At 53.5% G+C, this 22,344-nt stretch overlaps 1 protein-coding gene and 3 non-coding genes across 4 annotated transcripts in view; 1 reads left to right on the top strand and 3 right to left on the bottom strand.

Moving 5' to 3' along the window:
* LOC109252608 (histone H2B type 1-C/E/F/G/I) overlaps positions 1-22,344 on the bottom strand; it is a 490,736-nt gene that overhangs the window by 451,790 nt on the left and 16,602 nt on the right. The gene's annotated exons all lie outside the window — the stretch shown is intronic.
* TRNAL-UAA (transfer RNA leucine (anticodon UAA)) lies at positions 665-747 on the bottom strand. The gene has a single exon. It is a non-coding gene; the product is annotated as a tRNA-Leu (tRNA).
* TRNAT-AGU (transfer RNA threonine (anticodon AGU)) lies at positions 4,303-4,376 on the top strand. The gene has a single exon. It is a non-coding gene; the product is annotated as a tRNA-Thr (tRNA).
* On the bottom strand, positions 5,760-5,832 carry TRNAV-CAC (transfer RNA valine (anticodon CAC)). Its single transcript has one exon. It is a non-coding gene; the product is annotated as a tRNA-Val (tRNA).

Here is a 22,344-nt window from a genome sequence, read left to right as displayed (position 1 = left end):
CTGATCACTGGGGGGGCACACAGTCCAAAGTGTCCGCCTCCAAAATCTCTGCCAAGTTCCAAGGCAAATAAACCTGTGACATACCGACAGAAGGCCCGACGGACTCCTGTTTCCCCAAAGAGGAAGCCCTGACAGGGAAGGAGAGAAATGAGTACAGGATATAATAAGTCCACACGAGAGGAGACCCAGGGGGTTCATCCACTTGAAAAGATGCCCGACAACACCGACCGGAAGGCAAGCTAACACCCCCCTGCGGGAGCGTCTTTCCGTTTGCAGACACCCACCTTCCGCTGGCCCGGGGTCAGCCGTGTTTCGGAGCCAGCCGCAGGGGCAGCCTAGCGGGGCGTGAGGTGCACCTGGCGGGTGGTCGTCCGGCGGGGCCCCAGGCCTCCGTCCCCCTTGGAACGGAAAGGCCCGCAGGAGGAGCAGCTCCTTAGGAAGACTGTGGACTTGGGGCGGCGCGTGGGGGGGGGGGGGGGAGGGGGGAGGAGGGCCTCACGCTGGCCCTCGGAGGGGGTCCGAGCAAAAATCGGTTCGCGGTTCGCGCAGGTGCTTCTGCTTGAGGACAGCGTAGGAGGGACAAGAAGAAAAGCAGGCGCGGGGTCAGGCCGTGTTCGCCGCCGGCGCCGCCCCAGGGGGGCCTCCAGCCTTCAGAAACTCGCCCTACCGGGAGTGGGGTTCGAACCCACGCGGGCACCTGCCCATTGGATCTTAAGTCCAACGCCTTAACCACTCGGCCATCCCGGTGGCTGGGCTTCTGCCCCCGGCAACTGTTTTTTTTGTTGCAAGCACGGTATTCGCGCCGCGCAGGAAGGAAGCCCCGGGTTTCTGATTTTGGGGGTTGCATCGGACGTGAGGCGGGTCGTGGCAGAGGAAGCAGCCCGCCGCCTGCTTTCGGGGAGCGCCCACGTCCCCCCCCCCCCCCCCCCCCCAGCTCACCGCCAGTGCCTCAGAGAAGTAGCTCTTTCTGTGTGGTACGAAAAGAAAAACGAAAAAACGAACGGGGGAGAGACGGAGAGTAAGAGCCCCCGTCCTCCCCCTGCCCCGGTGCACCTGCTCCCTCCGCTCCCCACCGCCGCCGCCATCCGGACTCACGTGAGAGGCCGCGGTTTTCCTGAGCTCGTGCCCCCCCCCCCCCCCCCCGACCCAGACCTCCCGTCCCCCTCCCTCTCCCGTCCCCCTCCCCCCTCCCCAACCCGGGTCTGGGCAGCGGGGCTGGGGCCCAAGGGACGTGAGGTTAAACGAGCTCGCCCTGGCGGTAGATTCGGAAATCCCTAGCGGACACAGTTCACATGCGTGACTCCGATTTTAATGGCAAGGGGCTGTAACTGCCAGCCTAGTGTGTCCCCGAAGGAGCGGAGGGTGGGACCCCGCACCTCCGGTATAGGGGGGGCCCCGAGAATGCCAACCCCACCGGGCACACTCGGGTGACCACCCTCCTCCGTCTGCGGACCACACTCCGTCAAGGGCGCTGCAAGTCGTCGCGGGGAAGGTACGGATCCGATGGGACATTTGGGGTCTCCTGAGCTGAAATGAGATCTGGAGGGCGCTACCCAACACCTAGCGTGTGACACGGCCCTCAGGGAACCGAAGGGAGGCACCACAGTGTGAGGGGGTCATGTCTGCCCTACCGGACAAGCAGAGATGACTCTTCCCGAATCTCCGTTGATGAGACCCAACCCTCGTTTTGAATGTTCAGACTGACCGGATCCACATTCAGATCTTTCTCTTTGGCTGATAAATTCACCCACAAGGAGTGGCCCCCTCAAGTCCTCCGGTTGGCCGGCTCTGGGTTCTGTCTCCGGCCAGATCAAGGTTCAACTCCTAGAAAGGAGACCGGGCCCAAGGGTCCTGCACTTAACAAGCCCAGAAGGAAACCCAGACGTCTCAGCGCTGGGGTGAGAACTGGGCTGAGGCTGGGGTTGGACACGACTGCTGCTTCCACAAAAAAAACCAGATCAGAGATCGCATCCTACAGGTATGGACAGACACAAAGGTTCCCAGAGCATTCCATTACTGTTGTTCTGAACACGGGCTACACAGTAGAATCAGCTAGTAAGTTTAGTTCCCAAATGTGAAAGTAAAAAATAAAGCTACCAGAAGTCTATGAGGAGAAGAACTTCAAACCACTTCAAAAGCACAGTCGATAAAGACATAAAACTCTAGCATTTGCTTCCATTACAACGGAGAATGTGTAAAATAAAGGACATGAGAGAAATATAAATAGATAAATGGGATGATGGGTGAGTGTATTTAAGTTGTCCCAAAGTAGCAAGGGCCAGATAGATAGATGATACCGCAGCAAAAAGCCACGAACAGCAGCAAGGTCAGAAGGAAATGGGCAAGTAGGACGACAGGGACGCAGGCTTCCGCCTCCACCCGTGAAGGATGCGTGCCTGTAGGAGCTGCGCTTCCCTCGTGGGCAACAAGGAGGCCGGACAGGAATTGTGACATTTGCTGTCAGTGCAGGGCCCCCATCCCCGGCAGCAGGGGGACGGAAGAGGTGAGTCTCACAAAGGTTGTAGCTTAGGGCCTAGAGGCAGCTTCTAGCCCCAGCACGGCGGAGGGCGAGGGCGGAGGGCGATTCAGAGCCAGGCGGGGTCCCCGCATTGGGAGCACAAACAGCATCTCAAGGAGGCCAAAGCAGTCAGGATACAGGGGGCACAGGACACTGGAGAGGAGAAAGCCGCGCACGGAGAGGGCTCCGGGCTGGCTGTGCCTTCGGGGCGGAATATTGATTCACGCTCAAGGGGAGGTTAAAACTCCAGGAGGCTGGGAAAGGAGCCACTGGAAAAGAGTAAGCTGCTTACAAAGCGCTGAAAATGGTTCCCACCAGCTCTCCTGAGGAGACATCCTAACTTATGGGGCATCAGGTGGGGTCCATACCAAGGCATAACCTTAGGTTTGGATCCCCCCCCCCCCATAAAAGATCCAGGTAAGCCACAGGAGGCACAAATGGATCCTGCGGAAAATATTACTTGAACCTGGAGGAAAAGGGATTCCTCGTGAAGCAGTAGGGGATTTAGAAACGCCAGGGCCTGCAGTGTCACGACATGAAAACCAGTCCCACGGACCAGTTTAGCTAGAGAGATTTCCAGGCGGAACTGCGAAGGTGCTGCTCAGGCTTCAGTGAAGGGGAGGACTGTCAAACACAAGCGAGCCACAACTCAGAGGGCTTGCAAGACAAGCTGTTCGTCATCCCCAGCGGCTGCGCGATGAAAAGCGATGCCGAAGTTAAGAAAGAAATGACTTTCAGGCAAGAATTAAATCCAGAGCACTGTCAGAAAATGTGGCCTCAAGATGAAGCCACAGGCGTGATTGTAAAATCTTTCGTTGGCACTCCAAAGGGAGTTAAGGCGGTATCTCAGCAGAAAAACCTCTGAGCCTCTTAAGGACTTGCCCCGCCCGTCCCATCCACAAAAGCACAACTCTTGCGGGTGTGATGCCACGGCAGCTCAGTTGGAAGCCAAGGCAAACAAGGGCTTATTTGCATGAGGTCTGCGAATGTGGCTTTTTTAATACAGAGGTTGGCCAACTTCTTTTTCAATGGGCCAGTGGACCATACAGTCAGTGTCTGTCGAAGCTACTCAAATCTGCTGTTGTAAGCAGGAAGGTGGCCGCAGATGATGTGAAAAGAATACGTGTGGCCGTGTTCCAATAAAACTTGACAAAAACAGGTAGCTGGCCAGATTTGTCCTATGGGTCACCGTTTGCCAACTCCCACTATACAAGAATAAACTCCAACAACGTTCACGAGATCGCAGGTCTTTAAAGAGCAGGGTGGTTGAACGCAGCTTGAACTAAAGGGACAGAGGACCTGGAAAAACGAAAAGAAAAAGAAAATGAAGAGAGGGGCTGGAACCTGCCACACTACAGGCAGGAGGTCGGCTAAGGCGACTCTTCAGCTGCAAGTAGGAGAAAATTCCCACCAGTAGGATGGCTGATCCCGAGGGCGCAGCCAAGGGTCCGGGAGACTGATTCCCAGACAGCACCGCTGAGTCCTAATCAGGAAGCGTCATGTGCCCACCGGAGCCTAGGATCGCCGTGGAGCCGTGTGCCTCCTGTTTTGTTCCTTTTGCACGAGAGTGTGTACACAGCGTGCCCCGTGCCTCCTGTGCCCGTCTGCTGGGAGGCAGGGAGCCCCCAAGGTACATAGGTGTTCGAGTTAAGGACAATCCTACTCGAGGATTCCTCCCCGAGGAAGGAGCTTTCCCCGGTGTCGATGACCCCATCCTGGGCTCCAAGTAGATGAAGGTGTGACATTTCATAAAACAACATGCGTCAGGGAGGGATGGGACATCGGGCTCCGTGGCTTAGTTGGTTAAAGCGCCTGTCTAGTAAACAGGAGATCCTGGGTTCGAATCCCAGCGGGGCCTTCCTCTTTGAGGTTTTACAAAGCGAGATTGTTCAAGGCAAATACAGGCAATGGGTAAAAAATAAACAAAACAAATCAGAACTTGGGTTTTATACCTGATGGAAGCCTCACATGTCGAGTCTGCCTGTCTGAGGCGTTTTGTAGAAGACTGACAAGATTATTCACCATGAATTGGCAAAGCTATGCTGTGAACTAGACGCGAGCCGTAATTTTCTAATTTTAAACCTCTATAGCTACGCTCCACATTTCCCAAAGAAGCTCGCGGTCTCAGCATTTTGCTTTTAAGGCAATCCACAAAGAAGGCAAGAAAAAGAGACAAACCGTGCATGTTGTGCAAACCGAGTGCCGCGATGACCACCCCTCCTTCTCCCGTGATTGTGGATTCTCGGACACCGCAGAATATTTTGAAAAGTACAGTGACGTGATGGAATCTTGGAAGAGTAAGAAGAATGGCGATGGAACCAACCAAAACAGAAAACAAGAAGTCTAACAGGCGACTGGAGGCAGCTGGGACTGGAAGTACTTAGATCAAAGTAAAACGCTGGGAAAAACAAAATCAAATCCTAGAATAGAATTTTAATGTCTTAGCCGATCTTTTCCTTTTGATGTGCGAGGATGCCCCTTAAGGCGGTCCAGTCTGCAAAGGCAGCCCCTCCTCCACACGACATTCGTCGTCGAGCAGGGGGTGGCACTGTTCTCAGCTGCTTGCTCCTCCCCGGAAGGACCAGAGAGGTGGCACGACCGCTCCTTTTGTGAGCTTTCGGGAGGACGCGTGACAGGATTTGTGGGCCCAGCGTGAAATGAAAACGCAGGGCTTTCTGTTGAAAAGTCATTGAGAATTTCAAACCAGGTAGAACATGAAGTCGGGCGTGTGGTTTGCCAGCCGTGACGCTGGCCCTCTTTGGGGAGTCTGGTTTTTTTGCCCAAAGACTGGATTTTAAAGGACTCCTGAAGGTGGAATGCAGTCCAAGGTGACGGTCAATGAGACCCGGTGCTTTTAGAAGCCCCGGGAGCTGGAGGGTACTGACTGGAGAACGTGGCACTTGAGAAACCGTCGCGCTGTAAGAACTGTGAAAACAAACTCGGTGAGAGGGCCTTCTCTCCACCTGACGTATTTTTCTGGCTTATGTTCTTTTCCCAAACAACTCCTCCTTCCAGGTCCCCGTCAGCGTCACCTGGCCTGGTGACCGGGCGCACAAAACAGACACCCTGTCTCGGGGTGTCCCCATGACTTCTCTAACTCGGGACAGGAAGGGATGGAGACGGTGCACTGGAGACCATAGATGAAAGCGAATAGAAGGCTGGGTCAGAAGGGTGACAGGTGTCTATGTGAAACACGGCATTGGCTTGTTGCAAGAGAAAAGGGTTTATTCCGCCCTGGGTATGTTTCTGCCTGGCTTCGAACCAGGGACCTTTCGTGTGTGAGGCGAACGTGATAACCGCTACACCACAGAAACCCCCGCATGAGGGCTGGGCTGGTGGCGCTCACCTAGGTTTCCTGCGTTCATCAGCGTTGGTTCCTAAAAGTCCGGGGTCTTCTCTCTACTCAGGTTTGCGTAGTCAGGGTCCACAACTGCATTTTAAACTTGATCCAAAACAAGCACCATGCTGAGGTTAGGAGGTATCCCATTCCCAGACATTTTTAAGTGTTTAAATTCTATGAGCCTTATGCTAAAACCATGACCACCATCAGAATGATCTCGTTCTTCCCCACCCTCCACATGCTCCCGGGAGTGGCTCTCAATCTATTCCCTGCCCAGCTTGAAATTCAAAACTTCACTCCCTTTCACACAATTCCACACACATTAACCATTTTCTTTTCTAATATACGCATTTATTATTTTTCAATAGACTTGTTAAAGAGCAGTTTAGGGTTCACAGCAAAACTGAGTAGAAGGTAGAGACGTTGACCGAGAGTTCCTATCACGAAAGGGAGTTGGATTTTGTCAAATGCTTTTTCTGCGGCTACCGTTCTGATCATGCGCGTTTTCTCTCTTAGCCTGTTGGTGTGATGGATTACATTAAGTGATTTTGGATCTGGAACCAGCCTTACACACCTGGAATAAATCCCACTGGGTCACGGTGTATAATTCTTTTGATACGTTGTTAGATTCAATTTGCTAGTATTTTGCTGAGGATTCTTGCATCTGTGTTCATAAAGATGACAGTCTGTGGTTTTCCTTTCCGGCTGTGTCTTTTGTTTGATCCTGATGTTAAGATGACGCTCCCCCCACTAAGTTTGGAAGCGTTTCTTCTGCTTCTGTCTTTTCAAAGAGATTGTAGAGAATTGGTATTATTTCTTCCTTAGATCTTTGGCAGAATTCACTGTGAATTTCCCTGGGCCTGAAATTTCTGTTTTGGAATGGTATTACTTACTGATTCCATTTCTTTAACACGTGGAAGCCTATTGAGGGTCATTGTTTCTTCTTGTGTGAATTTTGGCAAATTCTGTCTTCACAACTTCAATCGGTCCATTTCGTCTAGGTTATCTGAATTGTGGGTATAAAGATTGTGCATAACATCCCTTTATTGTCCTTGGGATCTATCGTCTTGTCCTTTCTCTCATTTCTGCTATCACGAATCTGTGTCCCTTCCCTTGTTTTCCTTAGTCTAGTGAGAGGCTGATCGATTTTTACTGATTTTATTGATCTTTTCAAAGCACCAGCTTTTAGTTTCATTGATTTCCTGTCTTTAATTTCTGTTCTAATTTTTATTATTCTTTTCTGCTTGCTTTGGATAATTAGGTCTTCTTTTTCTACTCTCCTAGGATGGAATCTTAGATGATTTACTTCCGATCTTTCTTCTTTGCAAATAATATGCATCCAATGCTCTAAATTTCTCTAAGCGCTTCTTTCACTGTATGAAGCAGTGTGTTTTCATGTCATTCAGTTCAAGATGTTTTTCATTTTTCCCCGAGACATTGTCTCTGCCCCATGTGTCATTGAGAAGTGTGTTGTTTAGTCTCCGGGTTTTGGGGGGATTTTCTAGCTATCTTTCTGCTATCGATTGCTACTTCAATTCTGTTGGGGCCCGAGAGCAGACGTTGTCTGACTTGAATGCTTTCAAATGTGGTAAGGTGTGTTGTATGGCCCAGAATGTGGTCTGTCTTGGTGTATGTCCCGTGTGACCTTGAGAAGAGCGTGTGTTCTGCTGTTGTCGGGTAAGCGGTCTGAAGATGTAGATGATATCCATTTGCTTGATGGCGCTGTTCAGCTCGGCTGTGTCCTCACTGATCTCCTGCCTGCTGGACCATTTCCGACACGAAGTCTCCGAACACGATCATGGATTCACCTGTTCCTCTTTGCAATTCTCTTACATTCTGTCCCAGGTGGTTTGATGCTCTGTGAGGCATGTTCACACTAAGCATTGGCCCCTTTTGTCAAGGGAGAATCGAACCCCTTGTCATTCTATGAAGCTCCTTTCTATCTCTGGTGGTTTCCTTGCTCTGAAGTCAGCTCTGACTTTAACACGTTACTCCTGCTCCCTTTGTTCTAACGTTGGCTGGTGTGTCTGTGTCCATTCACTTACCTTTAGTCGATATGTGTCTTTATGTTGCAAGTGGGTTTCTTGTAGACAACATATTGTTTAGTCTTGTCTCTTGGTCCACTCTGACAACCTCTGTCTTTTAATTGGTGCATTTAGACCATTGGTATTTGGGCTGATTCCTGGTATAGCTGGATTAATATTTTGCACAGCTGTTACTACTTTCTGTTTGGTGCCTTTGTTTGTTGTTCCTGTGTTTGTCTTCCACTCTTTTTCTGTCCTTTGTGGCTTCAATTGAGCACTTCACATTATTATATTATATTATTTTATTTTATTTCCTTTCTTAGCATATCAGTTATACTTCTTTTGTTACTTTTTTTTTTTACTGGTCACCCTAGAGTTTGCAATATATATTTGCAACTACCCCAAGCCCACTTTCAAATAACACTGTGTCAGGGGCGCCCGGTGGGCTCAGTCGGTTAAGCGTCCGACTTCGGCTCAGGTCGTGATCTCATGGTTTGTGGGTTCGGGTCCCACGTCGGGCTCTGTGCTGACAGCTCAGAGCCTGGAGCCTGCTTGGGATTCTGTGTCTTCCTCCCTCTCTGCCCCTCCCGCGTTCTGTCTCTTTCTCTCAAAACAAAGCAAAACAAAACACTGTGTCACTTTACGGGAAGTGTGAGTACCTTATAACAGCAAAATAATCCTAATTCTTCCCTCCTGTTCCTTGTATCCTTGTTGTCATTTGTTTCACACATACATAAGCAAATATATGTATATACACACATGGATATACAACATACATAATCTAGTATGTTGTGGGTATTTTTATGTTGAACACCCTGTTATCAGTCAGGTCAATTTAGAGTAAGAAAAATGAAAGTTTTTATTTTACCTTCATGTATTTCTACTCTGATGGTCTTTCTCACATAGATCTGAGTTTCTGATCTGTATCATTCCTTTCTTCTGAAGAATTTCTCTTAACGTTTCTTGCTAGATGGGTCGCTGGCCACGAATGCTCTTAATATTTTCTCTGGGGAAATCTTTATATCTTCTCCACTCTGTAGGGATGACTTCACAGGGTGCAGAATTCTAGATAAATGTGTTTATCTCTAGCACGAAATATTTCACTCCGCTCTTTTTGCTTGCACATTTCCTGAGGGGGAAGCGGCTGTAATCCTTATCTTTGCTCCTCTGTAGGTAATTTCTTTCCCCCTGTAGCAGCTCTCAGGATTTTTTTTCTCTATCTCTGTGTTTCTGTAGTTTGAATACGTTGCCTCTGTGTGTAGACTTGTTGGCATTTATCCCGGTCGGTGCTCCCTGACTATCGTGGGTGACGCTGCTGTGAACACCGATGCACAGAGAAGGCCTTCCTCTGCCCACCGAGATTTTCGTGAAGCCTGGCAGCACATCTGAAATCAGGATTGGACAACCCGCCGTTTCCTACTTCCTGAGGGCGGCTGCTGGGATTGCGAAGGGGGCCGGCAGACAGCCTCCGGTCAGAAGAGCGGACAGCTTTCCAGAAGGAGCGAACCTAGAAACGGGCAGGTGCCAGGAGGCGACCCCGGTCCTCACACTCCGGGGACTCGAGGGGACCCACTGGAAGAGCCGTGCCAAAGGGGAGGGAGGAGGTGACGCCAATCTGATGACTATTTCCCCCACTTTAAAGGAAGTATTTTTCCATGTATGACAGTCTCAAGGGGTCAAGTCTAAATCAACATCCTTTGTCATCCCCACAACCCCCCTCCGGCCACCAAAAGTACGTTTCTAAACGTTTGGTGGCATTCCCCCGTGAAGCCATCTGGGGTGGCTTTTCTTTGTTGTGATGGTTTGGATTCCTGCTTCAGTATCTCAGCGGTTACGGGTCTGTTCACATGTTTGTAGCTTCATGTTTTCTATTTGGCCGATTGGATGTTTCTAGACATCCGTCCACTTAATCTAGCTTTACCCAGTATGCTTTTTCGGAGTACTCTCCTGCAATTGCTTTTATTTCTATAAAATCTGTAATAATGTCCCCACTTTCACTTCTCATTTTCATCGTTTGCTTCTCCTCTCTTTGTTTTTCTTAGTCAATGTAGCTAAACACTGGTCAGTTTTGTTGTAACTTTCAAAGAACCGACTTTCTGTTTCATCTATACTTTTAATTCTGTTGCCAGCGTCTCTTCCTGCTGGCCCGCCTTATCTGAGTGCCTGCCCTACGGATTTACGAATTGCTTACCCAGTCCCCGTAATTGGCATAAACCAAGTCCTTCCATAAACCTTCACCCCCGCCCCCCCCTGCCCCGCCACCCCTCCCAAAACGAATTCTCTTTTGTGTCTCTTTTCTTTTGGTCAACGGGTCTGTGAAGTTCATTCATGGACATTGTAGATTATTCATTCTACGTTCTGCATTATGTATTTTTTCATGTGAACATGTCCACGTGACTGCAGATGGGCACTTGGGAAGTTTCCAGTCTTGACTACCATGAACAGATGGCTGGGCGTGCTGGTGATTCTACCGGCTGGATTTACATCCCAGCATCTGCAAGGCAAGTATCGACCGTCAGGACATGGTATCGTTGATTACAAGGAATGAAAAGTCTGAGATCTAGGACAGGACACAATGAACGAAAGATCTCTTGAATTGAAAACGTTTCCAGGCCTGGATACCTTCTTCTAGTCTGACCATTTCACACACGTGGTGTTCTGGAATGTGGTGGTGAGCCCCTTCCCTCGACATTTGAAAGGTTCCCTGGCCTGGAAAATAAGGTCTTCGTTCCTAATCCTAAATTTTGCTTCCTAACGTCTCCATTTGGCCAGATAGAATCACGGTTTATCTTCAAACAGAGGAATCTTCTTGCCCCTCGCCGACTCCTTAAGCCACGTTGCTGGCACCCCGCGCCCCCATCCCAGCCACCTGCCCCAGTGGCTCTGAGTCTCCGGGTTGTTAGGGGGCCCCTGCGGTGCCAGCCCCTGGAAGCAGCCTCAGCAAAGGATGCCACCTGCGACACCCCGATGAGATGCTGGCCCGGACAGTCGTGTTCATCCTTTAACAGGTCTCCTTATCGGAAACAGTCTGAGCCCAACGAAAAGCGCCCACGTTTGGCTCTGACCACGGGTCTTACTCAGATGCTGAGTCCCCAGGGGCTGTCGCAGAGCCTCACAACGGGGTGGGGGGGCCCGCACCCAGTGAGCCTTCCGACTTCAGTCACTCAGGAGGCCATCCCCCTTCAGGGACAGCTCGTCCCCTCCTGCCGATCTGTTGGTCTTAGCCTCACCCGAGCTGGGCGCTCCTTTGGAACGGGTGCCCCGTTCGTTTCCCTTAAGGGCCCCGGGAGGGACACCGCGTGTGACTGATGCACTCCCTTCCGGAGTTCCCTGGGTCTCAGCGGAATGGTGTGCTGCCTCTGCGGGATCGGAGCCGGAGCCGGGAGCAGCCAGGGGCGCAGAGAGCTGGGGCCGGGAGCCCAAGGCGCGCAGACCTGAGGGCTCAGTCGGGTGCCAGCTCCCCGCGGGGCTCCCGGCTTCCCACGAAGGCGAGGACGCGCGTTGGCCGTGCGGAAACATCTCAAGTGGAGGAGACGCAGGTACCCGGGGGTCTTCCTGGGGTTCCCGCCAGGACGCGGCTGAGGGACGGAGAGCCTCAGGGGCCTCTGCTGGACAAACCCTGCTGAGAACCGGAGCCTTCTTCCCCCCTTCCCCTCAACACGCCTGTGAAGGTTAATTGTTTGTGTCAGCGTGACTGGGCTCAGGGCTGCAGACAGGCTGCGAAACCATGATTGCCGGGTGTCCGGACTCCTCGGGAAGCCCCGTCACCCCAGACGGGCCCAAGGGGGTGGCGCCATGACAGGAGCCCCGGAGCAAACGAGGAAGGGAAGGCGCCAAACCTCCCGCCCCAAGTCCCGAATATCCCGTCCTCTAGTGAACAGCCGCTCCCAAGACAGAAACCTGAGCGCCTGGGAGGAAGAGCTGGCCACACTCTGGCTCACTCGGTGGGTGGGTGCGTGAGGCCTACGCCCTCTCTCTGCCTCCCCTGCGTCACCACCCGCCGTGCTGTGGGTTGTGTGTCTGACCTTGAGTCCTTTCTCGTGATGAGGCCAAGAGCGTTCAGTGACACCTTTGGGACGGAAGGGGTCAGGGCCCCGGGCCCCGGGTCCCCCCAGTTCACCCGGCACCAAATGCACAAGGAGGGTCAGAACTGGATTGACCCTCGGGGCACGTAGTGGGTCAGTGTCCGGAGAGCTGGGGAACCGGCGGGTGGGGGGGGGGGGGCGGTGCAGCACATTTGTTGTCAAAAGTAGACAACAATCGCGGGGAGAAACCACTCAAAGCTGTTGCGGAGCCCAGGGCCCAGGACCGGGAGAGGCCTGGCCGCCATGGGGGAGCCTTCATGTCCACAGTAGACAGCGTTTGCTGGGAGGTACCGAGCGGGACTTCTCTAGCCGCTTGGGATTAGGGACGGGGGGTCTATCCCAAAGCAAGACTTATTCAAGTCTCCACATTCCGAAAAGAGCCACCAAAAATGAGGCCATTGCCTCCCTCAGTGGAGCAGGATATCCCCGGACAGAGAGTAGAGTCGTGACAGCGAGGCTTTTTTTTTTTTTTTTTTTTTTCCAGGAAGCAACTTAATTCCTTCTGACACCGCTCAGTTGGGTTCGCACTCGAGGAACTGTCCTGTAGGGGGAGGCCTTTACTCAATTAGTAAAAGTATCAATCCGCACCCACAGGCGTTGGAATTCCTTTGACCTTGGCAGATGAGGGAAACCTAATCGTTAGTCTTTCCTGGATAGTCTCTGGTTCCTTGATGGTCTGGGGGAGCAAGTCTGTGGTTGGAAGGATTGTTTCTAAGACACTTTACAGGCTGTTACTACTCGCAGAACTGTCCTTGACGCCTTTTTTTTTTAGTAAACATCCTTTGGGCCGTTTGATAAGTTTTGTCCCTCCCTAAATGAAAAGCCTGATGCCGTGTTTTAATGATCTTTTAGCTCTGTGAGCCCGGCAATAGTAAATGCCCCGCTCTGTTTGCAACCATTCCAAGGGCTGGAGTCAGACCCCAGTTTATTTTTTCGAGGTGGGGGGGAGAGTAGGTGGGATTGAGTCTCATTTAATCATTGATATAGCAGGCAAACTATTTTCCCGAGCCCTGGTATCTACAGCCTACACTATCCAGTAATTTCCAAACGCGCACACAATTGTTCATTTGTTCTGGAGTCAGTAGTGTGTAGTCTCTAATCCAGTTACAATGTGCCTTCCTAGCAAGGGAGGAAGGCCGTCTGGTTTCACCAAGAAAGAAGGAGCAGACATTAGTTTTCCCCATAGGTATCCCAGGGGCTGAGAGAAAAACTTAGGTGTAAGTTTTCCGGAGATGCCTCTAGCTGTTCTCCTGCGTGTGGACGGCTGGCCTGGAGCAGAAAGGAGGACAGAGAAGGTAGCTCCGGCGTCAAGAAGGACCTCAACCAGTTTTCCTTCCATGTTGAGAGTCACTCGAGGCTCTGGGTTTCTGATGGACAGTTGGTTTAGGGGAGCCACCGTGAAGAGCCCCAGGCCCCGGTCAGGCCCCGAGGGCCTTCAGATCTCCAGCGGTTGTCTCCGCGCAAAGGGCCTGGCTTATGGGGTTTTCATTTTGGTTGTCCCCTCTGAGGACAGTCTCACTTCAGTGCTCTGAATGGCCGTATAAATGGCACTTGGTACCAGGACCTCGGGACGTCCGGTCTGACCTAGTACGTAAGGCCACCACTAAGGCCTCGGATTCTTTTTTTTTTTTTAAGCCTCCTTTTCTGTGTTTTTTTTTTTTAAATTTATTTTTATTTTTTTATTTTTTATTCTTCTCTTGATCTTGGTTGTAATATACCCAGTTGGCAGCTCGTAAGAGCTCCTCCAGGCTCCCTTCCAGACCAACAGTCGGGTTTTACAGTTTTCTCTGAATATCTGGGGCCAATCGAGTGACAAATTGGTCTTTTAGGATTGTCTCAGCCTCAGGGGTGTCAGAGGAGATAGGTCAGTGTCATCAGCCTCACAGACCGTAGATTTGGGGCGAGTGGTGGCTCAGAGGTGCACCTGCACGGAAGTTGTGCAAGCCAGTCCTTGTGAGCCCGAGAAGCAGCACCCACAACAGGCAGAGGCCTTGGGCAGCGGCCAGTCGTGTGAGGAGACAAAGGTCTCTTTCCCTCCTTTGCTCCCCAGTCAATGGATGAGCCAGGCCTGGCAGTGGGGAGGGGACGTCTGACCCTGCGTCTGACCCTGCACCCTCCTGCGTCCTCGGGAGACAGAGCACCTGCCCCCTCCGTCTATCTGCCATCTTCCTTACTTCCCTCTCCTCCCCGCCCCCAGCCCTACAGTGGGGACACTGAAATAAATGTGTCCTCAAACTTATGGAATTGGCCCACAGGACGGAAAGAGAGGTTTAACAAGACCAGTCGGAAGGCAGCGGTTGGAGGAAAATTAAGTCGTCTCATGTTGCAATGTCACGGGGTTGAGACTCCTCGTGGCTTTGTGGGCCATCACCCTGCCGAGGACATGACCCCTGGGCACCGTCTGACTGAGACGCATGCCGTCTTCACGAGGAGAGGGACCTGGGCGTGGGGGATGCAGAGATGGAACCCGCGTCCCCCCCTGGCTGCACCTGACCGTGGTCCTGGCCGTGCAGCGGGAGTAAAGTCCGTGCTGTCTCTGGTCCTGCCCTGAAGAGGCGCTTCCTTCAGATCCTGATCACTGGGAAGAGTTTTCGAAGGAGGACAAGGCTTATTAACACAGCAGCGCACCCTCCTCCAACCAAGGCGTGAAAACAAGACCCGAGGCCCAGGAAGCGAAAAGCACAGGCAACTACAGTCATTTCTCAGGACCCGGTGTGGGCGCCTCGCCCCTGAGGACGCTACCCCGGATCGGTCCAGCCGGTAGAGGCCCGTGGCACTGTGTCTGCCCTGAGGCTCAAGCTGATGCTGGTGTTTGTGTCTCTCGCAGGGGTGGAGGCTCCTTGAGGACAGACCCGTGCTTCCTGCCACCCCGCTGCTTGTGGAGGGCCAGCATATTGTGGGGGCCCGCAAAGAATTGGGGATTGCAGGGGAGAGGCAACCTCTTACCCCCAGTGAAAGGACTGAGGGTCCCTGAATCCTCAGGTTCCACGGTGGTTCACACCCTCCCTGGAACTTAGCATAAGGCCTATCAGCAGTCAAGGACCCTCTCGGCTGGTCCTGTGGGACCCCTCTGGGTCCTGGGGCCCACATCAGTTTCAGGAGGCCCAACGTCCACTTCCGGTGAAGGGGTCTTACGTTGGGCTGCTCTCGTAGGCCTGGCCCATTTCCTTGACCAGTCTTGACCATCAACACCCTCCCTCTGTGCCCTTTGCCCTGGGAACCTACTGAATCCAGATGGAAATCATAAATTAAGTTATTCCTAAACAACGTAGATGGGCAGACACGTACTGCTCAGAAACCACTCAGGGCCTCATGACGATTCATTCACTGGGTTCATTAATTCCGTAGTGTTGCCAAAGGTCACTACCGTGGAGGCAGAAATGGCTGACGACCACCCACGCCAGGCACGTATCTGATCAAACAGAAGCATTTCAAAGCCAGTTGGAGGACCTCCTGTTTCCCATCCAGCATGCGAGGAGTTTACAAGTTGCCAGTCTTATCCTCATAGCGAGAAAAACACGAAACAGACTGAAAATTTGCAAATCTTCTTCCAGTCTTCACAGAACAGAGCTCAGCAGGGCAAACCACCGCCTCCCAAACTGGAGCGACAGGCGGGCCGGAGGCTCGAAGCTCACGGTACCGGAGGCCGGGAGGAGAAACCTCGGCTGGAGCGCCGCCGCACAGGGGGAAGCTCGGCGAGGAATGGAACCTCCTGCAGACAAGCGTGAAGTTACAAACTCAAGGGGGTCCCGTCTCCGGGAAGGCCCCGCCCTTTCGCGGAGTTCACCTCTGGGAGCCCTACCAGGTTCTGGAGGAAAATCCCCCCACGCCTCCTCAAGGGGAGGAGAACCGTAGCCATTCAAAAATACCCTCATTCTCTTGTCCCCAACAAGGCCCGAGCACAGGGGACCGAGCCAGACAGACCTGGGGGGTGAGAGACACCCAGCTCCCAGCCCCCTCCGGCCTCTTCTGCTCACCTAAGGGGGGGAGGGGCTAGCAGGGAGGAAGGTCACAGCCCAAGGCCCAGGTTCACCGACAGACAGACGGGCCTAGGCACAGAATGCTTCCATCCCCTCACACGGTGAATTACCAGGGAAAGAACTGCACATCTCAGACCTTATGTAAGAAGTCTCTGAGGAAAGCCACGACGTGTCTGATTTTCTCCTTCTCATTCCCCCCTCTTGATTCTCAAGTGGACTTAGAGAACATCAAAGTTTTATATTAGCAGTGAAGGGAGTCCTGGCATTGTAACAGGAAGGTGGCGACCCCTCTGGTACTTCCTGCTAAGTGGGGGCGCAGAGGTTGTGCAGTCAGGGGTCCCCCCTCCCCCATCGTCCAAGGGGCTGTAATCGTAGTTAGGGCTTCTGGTTCCCGCCACCGTCTGAAGCCTTACTGTCTCTACACAAGAGGAAGCAAAGTGGGTTATCACACTGAGAACACAGGGGCCAAACAGGAGGGCTTTCAAAAGCGTTAGGAGGGGATCAACTAAGGGCAGAATCCAAGGGTCCCGTTTCCGTACGTCATTCCAGAACCCCCAGGATTCTGACAGCTCTCGCCTTCTGTCCGAGACCCCTTCCTTCAGCTGTTGGACCGTATTTCTGACTATTCCTCATTGGTTTGCATAGAAGCAACCTTCCTCGTTTAGGAAGAGGCGTATTTCCCCCCTTCTCAGCCCTGGACAGGTCGAACCGTCTTCTATTTTGCCATACCCCTGCTGCTAAGGAGTCCACCAGGGACTTTGCAACCTGTTCTACATCATCTGTCGGATCTCGGGGTAGGTTTTGGTGAAAGGAAATCGATGAGGCTACTCCCCCAACTCCAGTACTTACTCCGGCAGTGAGTCCCAACCCAATTAGTAGAGACATAGCTTGGGTAGCTCGGTTAGACCGGGTATGTGCAGCCCAGGGAACGGTAAGAGATTGGTTGTCGGGGAGAATACTCGCTTGGGGGCTTAGGAGTGCAAAGGCGCAAATTCCCCTCCGGCCAGCAGGCAGGCACAAATCAGCATTAGTTCCACAAACAAAGAATATTCCTGCGGGGGGAAGGTACCAGGGTGACTCTTGGTTTTTACCTGTTTGATTGTATATCTCAGTTTGGATGCATTGGTTGTTAGTGAAGTTACCTATGGGGGTTGTTCCCCGTGGGTCCCTAAGACATAAGGAGGTCCGCCCTATTAGTTTTATACCAGTAACCACGGGCCCTCTTGTGACGGTTATGTTGTCTGTTGACATGTTGTGAGGGACAGCATATTGGCTACGTTACCTGGGACTGGGGTGGCCTCATAACGTAAGGGGGTTAGAGAGGGGCAAAGCCAACGGTCCTTGGCCAACTTAGGGTTAGAGGAGTTGAGAAGGCGATGGGTTCAATTTAGAATCTGGGTGTAGGAGTTAGAGTCACAAGGCCCATTGCGTCTGATTTCTGGAAGTTTGGGTCTTCCTGGGTAGACTTCCAGAAATCTGCTTCATGAAATTTTGCACCGCCTGTCGGGTTGCCTTCGTATGGGCCTGGTCTTAGACGCCCCCTCCGTCAGACAACCCAAAGTGGATTTGTTGTGTCCGGCAGACATATCCGTCTGGGAGTCTGTGACATGATGCTCCCTGCCAAAGCCGTCTTGCTTAGTTTTTCTTTTTCCTTGCCAGTAAGTTTTTCCATCGTGGGAACAGGGTGAGGCCGAGTGATAACTCTCCCTGTTGCTGTGTGTACGTGATGAACGCCCTGTGTGTAGATCCCCGTCCCGTGAGTTGTTTTAAAGGATTCAGGGCAGTGGACGCGGAGGGGGAGTTCGTGTAATGGGTCTTGAAACAGTCATCGTTACGCTGCGGAGGGCTGTCGCTTCTGACGAGAGAACTCAGCATTAACGGTAGGAGAAATTTCCTTTTGTTAGGGCAGGTTCCCGACAGTTCCTGATTCCGGGTGGGGGGATGGCGATAGGCGAGGAGTATAAGGAGGCAAGCGGCTGACAGCAGGGGAGGGTTTAAGTAAGGAAGCAAGGTTCGGTGCCAGGATTCCGTCTAACCGCTCGTAGACCAAAGAGCTTCTGGCGTGACTGGAGCCGGGCTGTGCTGTCCTCCTAAGGGTGAGCCGAGAAGACTGTTCTGGTTGAGGGTTACCTTCCGACGTGTCCGGTCCTCTCCTGGCAGGTGGACCAGCTTCACCCGGGAGGGGTGGATCCAGGTGGTTTGACCCGCTACCTCAAGTGCTGTGGGGGCGGTTAGCATGACTGAGTAGGGCCCTTTCCAGGTAGGCCTGAGGGGTTCCCTTTTCTGGTCTTGGATCCCTACTTGGTCCCCTGGTTTGTAAGGGTGAACAGTTATTCCCAGGGAAATGGGTATCCTCTCCGTGACCCATCTGTGCATCCCAAGAACCATTTGTCCTAGCCCTTGCAATTGTTTACGGACCTCTAAGTTTCCCCATTCCTTGATGTCCCCTTGGAGTTTAATCAAGGGGGGTGGTCTCCCGTACAGTATCCCGAAGGGGGAGAATCCTACTTTTGCTGAGGAGTGCAGCGTACTTGCGGCAGGCCCAGGGGCGGTAGTTCAGCCCAGGGCAGACTAGTTTCCTGACCGAGTTCTGCCGGAGCTCATTCGAGGGCCCGGTTCACACGCTCCACTTTCCCTGAACTCTGGGGCCGGCAGGCCGCGTGTAAATCCCACAGGATACCCGGGTCCTGGCTGCTTGTTGCGCCGCCTCGGCCAAGAAAGCCGGACGTCGTCTGAGCCTATGGTTAAGGGCGTTCCGTGTCTGGGAATGATATCCCTTAGCAGGGCCTTGGTTACCCGTCTTGCGTGTTCGGTGCGTGTGGGGGAGGCCTCCGCCCAGCCCGGGAACGTGTAGATGAATACCGGGAGGGATTTGTATCCTCCCCTGGGTCTACCTCCAAATCCTCGAAGGGTGCCTGACCACAGCGTTGGGTTCCCATGGGCCCGGTGGGGCTTTGTTTGGCGCTGTTTCGCGCACCGAGGAGGCAGTGTTGAGAGGCCGAGGCACGGACGGACGGGAGCCGAGCGATTACATAGTAACGGCTCCGAAAGGTCCCAGAGGCAGGTTTTCCCAGATGGGTGAGCTCAGGCTGTCGGAGAACCACCAGGCCGGCGAGCGGCTCCGGTACGGAGACTCTTTGGTCTGGAAGCACCCACCATCCTTCTGTCTGGCCTCCTGTTCCCTGCTGTGCCCCTTTTGTCTCTTGGATCGTGTACCTCGGGGCGGTTGGCAGTTCCAGGGCCAGCGTGACTTTTGGGGGCGCTGTTCGTCCTCCCGCTGCTTGTTGAGCTGCGGCGTCTGCCCGGCAGCTACCTTCTGACACTGAGTCAGTCCTTTCCTCTTTGGTGTCCCTTGCAGTGGGTGACTGCTACTTCCCTGGGTTCTCAGACTGCCCTTAATAGTTGTGGGATTTCTTCCCACGTTTTGATTTCGCTTCCTCCTGCCGCCCACGTCCTCTCTCCTTGTATAGGGCCCCGCGTGCGCGTGGAGCGGCGGAGGCGTGGCGCGAGTCAGTGTCTGTGTCGGCCCTTTTGTCCTTCCCGAGTTCTCGTGCTCTGAGGAGGGCCCACAGCTCCGCTCTTTGGGCCGACCGTCCTGGCGGCAGGGCCTTTGTTTCTACGACCTCACAATCGGAGACTAGCGCGGAGACTAGCCAGATGGTGTGTCTGGCCCTCGTTCGTGAAGCTGCCGCCATCGGTGCGCAGGATGAGGTCAGGATTGTGTAAGGGCCTGTCTGATAGGTCGGCTCGGCTAGAACAGACTTCGTCCAGTGCCTCCGGACGATCATGCCCTGCGGCAAGAAAGAGGCGGGGTTTAGGGTTTTTCCGGCTTCCGGTCTTACTCGTCGGTTCTCACTTAGCCCTCCCTGGTACCGGGTCACCCGAGCGCACGGTGGCCGGTGTTGCCCGCCGGCAGCCATGAAGGAAATAACAGAATGGGAAACCTAACGTTTAGGTTTGGTCGCCACGGGCATTTGTCCGCATCCTTGATTAGAAGTGCGGTGGCTCCCAGTGCCCTCAGACAGGGTGGCCGTCCTGCAGCAACTGAGTCATTATGCTTTGAAAGGTACGCCACCGGTCTTCACCAAGGCCTAAATCGCTGGGTGAGAACCCCCAGGGCCGCCCCATTCTTCTCATGTACGAACAGGTTGGAATGTCGCGATACATCTGGGAGCCCCAAGGCCGGTGCCTCTGTGAGTTTTGTTTGTACGGTGGCGAAGGCCTTTTCTTTTCCCTGTCGTGTCTCGTGTGGCGGCCTGGCCAACTCAGAACCCTGGCATCCATATCCGACAGAATCCTGCCGCTCCCGGGAACTCTCGGACCTGCCGGCGGGTAGGGGGAGCCGGGGTGGCACAGGCTGCCTGTTTCCTTTCCGCTCCCGGCATCCGTTGGCCTTGGGTGATTTTGAAGTCCAGATATTTAACTTTCCTGTCGGCAGATCCGTGCCTTTTTCTTTGACACCCGGTATCCCGCCTCTGCCAGTAGCCTGAGTGGGGACCTGGTTCCCTCCCAGCATTGGGTCCGCGTGGGACTGGTCGGCAGGAGATCGTCCACGTTGGAGGAGGACACGTCCTAGGTCCTGTTCCGGAAACCTGGCTAAGTCAGATGCCAGCGCCCCACTGAATAAGATGGGTGGATTTTTGAAGGCTTGCAGCAGTCTAGTCCAAGGGAATTGCCCCTTTGCCCCTGTGGCAGGGTTTTCGCTCAAAGGCGAATAAGGGTTGACGATTAGGCGTCGACTGGAGACAGAAGGCATCTTTTAAACCGAGGCCTGTGAACCATCCTGCTCCCAAGGGTGTGAGTCCTAGTAGAGCGTATGGGTTAGGCAGCGCTGAATGCGGCATGATGACTGCTTCATTAATGGCTCTTGGGTCCTGTACAGGATGGTAATCATTTGTCCCAGGCTTTTTTATGGGCAGCAGAGGAGTATTCTACGGGGACTGGCATCGCTTCAGAAATCCCCATCTGAGTAGCCTGTCCAAGTGTGTCCGGATCCCCAGGCGTGCCTCCCGTGGGACCCCATCTTGGTGTATTTTGACAGGTCGGGCCTCAGGCCTTAGGTCAATTAGTATCAGGGGGTGGTTTTTTGGCAGACCAGGGTGGTTCCTCCTGCCCAAACTGAAGGGAGTTCGGCTTCTAGCTCGGGGGCCGCTGTTGGCTCACCGGGAGGGCAAGTATATAATCTCTGTTCCTCTTCCCGTGGATTCATCAGGGACAAAACCATGGGTTGGGCCTCTTTGTTTAGGTGCCATTGTGTCTGTCCATCCGAGGTGAAGGCTATTTCTGCTCTCAACTTGGCCAGGAGGTCTCACCTAACAGTGACAGCGGGCGGTCGTGTAGATACAGGAATTCATGAACCTCCTGGTGACCCCCAGCCGGCACTGTTGGGGACCGCGCAATGGCCTTCGGGTTTGCGGCCCAGTGGCTCCTACGATGGTGACTTGTGACCCGACAGAGGTGCCACCTGTGTGTCACCAGAGTGCTCGGCTCCGGTGTCGACCATGAAGTCTATTGTCTGGCCCTCTCCCTTCGTTTTGACCACGGGCTCGTGGGGGCCCAGCTGGAGAGAGCCTGGTCGTTCCTAATCAGAGTCCACTCGTGCCCGTCCCATCAGGTCGGCCTCGGGTGGTTCCGGCTGGCAGCTGGGTGGGGAAGTTTTCGTTTTTCCCTTTTGGCGGTTGGGACGTTCATTTTTCCAGGGTCCACATTCCTTGCAGTAGGCACACTGATCCTGTGTCAGTGGCGCCCTTCTCTTTTGTTCTTGGATTCCTCAGGGTGTCCGTGGGGGCCCGTCCGGCGGGGGTGGCGCCCCAAGGCCGCGGCCAGGAGAGCTGCCGGTTGTTCCATTCTTCGGTCCGCCTCCTTTCTGGCAGCTTGGTCCCGATTTACAAAAACCCTGTTGGCGATTTCCAACAGTTTGGTGGCGTTCTTTCCAGTGAATCCTTCCCGGTTTTGGGGCTTCTGTCTCATGTCACAATGGGCCTGTCCCACGAAGGCAGCAATGACCATGTGCTGGTTTTGGGGAGCTTCTGGGCCGAATGGAGAGTAAACTCTGTAGGTCTCACATAATCTGTCATAGAAGTCAGCTGGACTCTTCTGGCTTTTGTAGGACCTCGGATACTTTTGCCATGCGGGTGGGCTTTCTGGCCCCCGCTTTTACCCCTTGGAGGAAGGTGAGTTGGTATCTCTGTAACCGGGCCCTTCCCTCCTCCGAGTCGGGGTCCCGGCGGGGCTCCTCGTCGGGCACAGCCTCCCGTGCCCAAGCCTCAACGTCTAGTTGTCCATCTGGTGCCTGGGTCTGGAGCCATTTTCTGGCTTCAATGACAATTCGTGGGCGCTCTTCCGTGTTGAAAAGGGTGAGCAGAGGCTGCTTACCGTCGACCCAGGCAGGACGGGG

The sequence above is a fragment of the Panthera pardus genome, unplaced genomic scaffold (assembly GCF_024362965.1).
Source record: "Panthera pardus isolate Hobbes unplaced genomic scaffold, ASM2436296v1 HiC_scaffold_17, whole genome shotgun sequence".
Lineage (NCBI taxonomy): Eukaryota > Metazoa > Chordata > Mammalia > Carnivora > Felidae > Panthera > Panthera pardus.
Note: the sequence above shows the minus strand (reverse complement) of the source record. Positions and strands in the feature narration are given on the sequence as shown.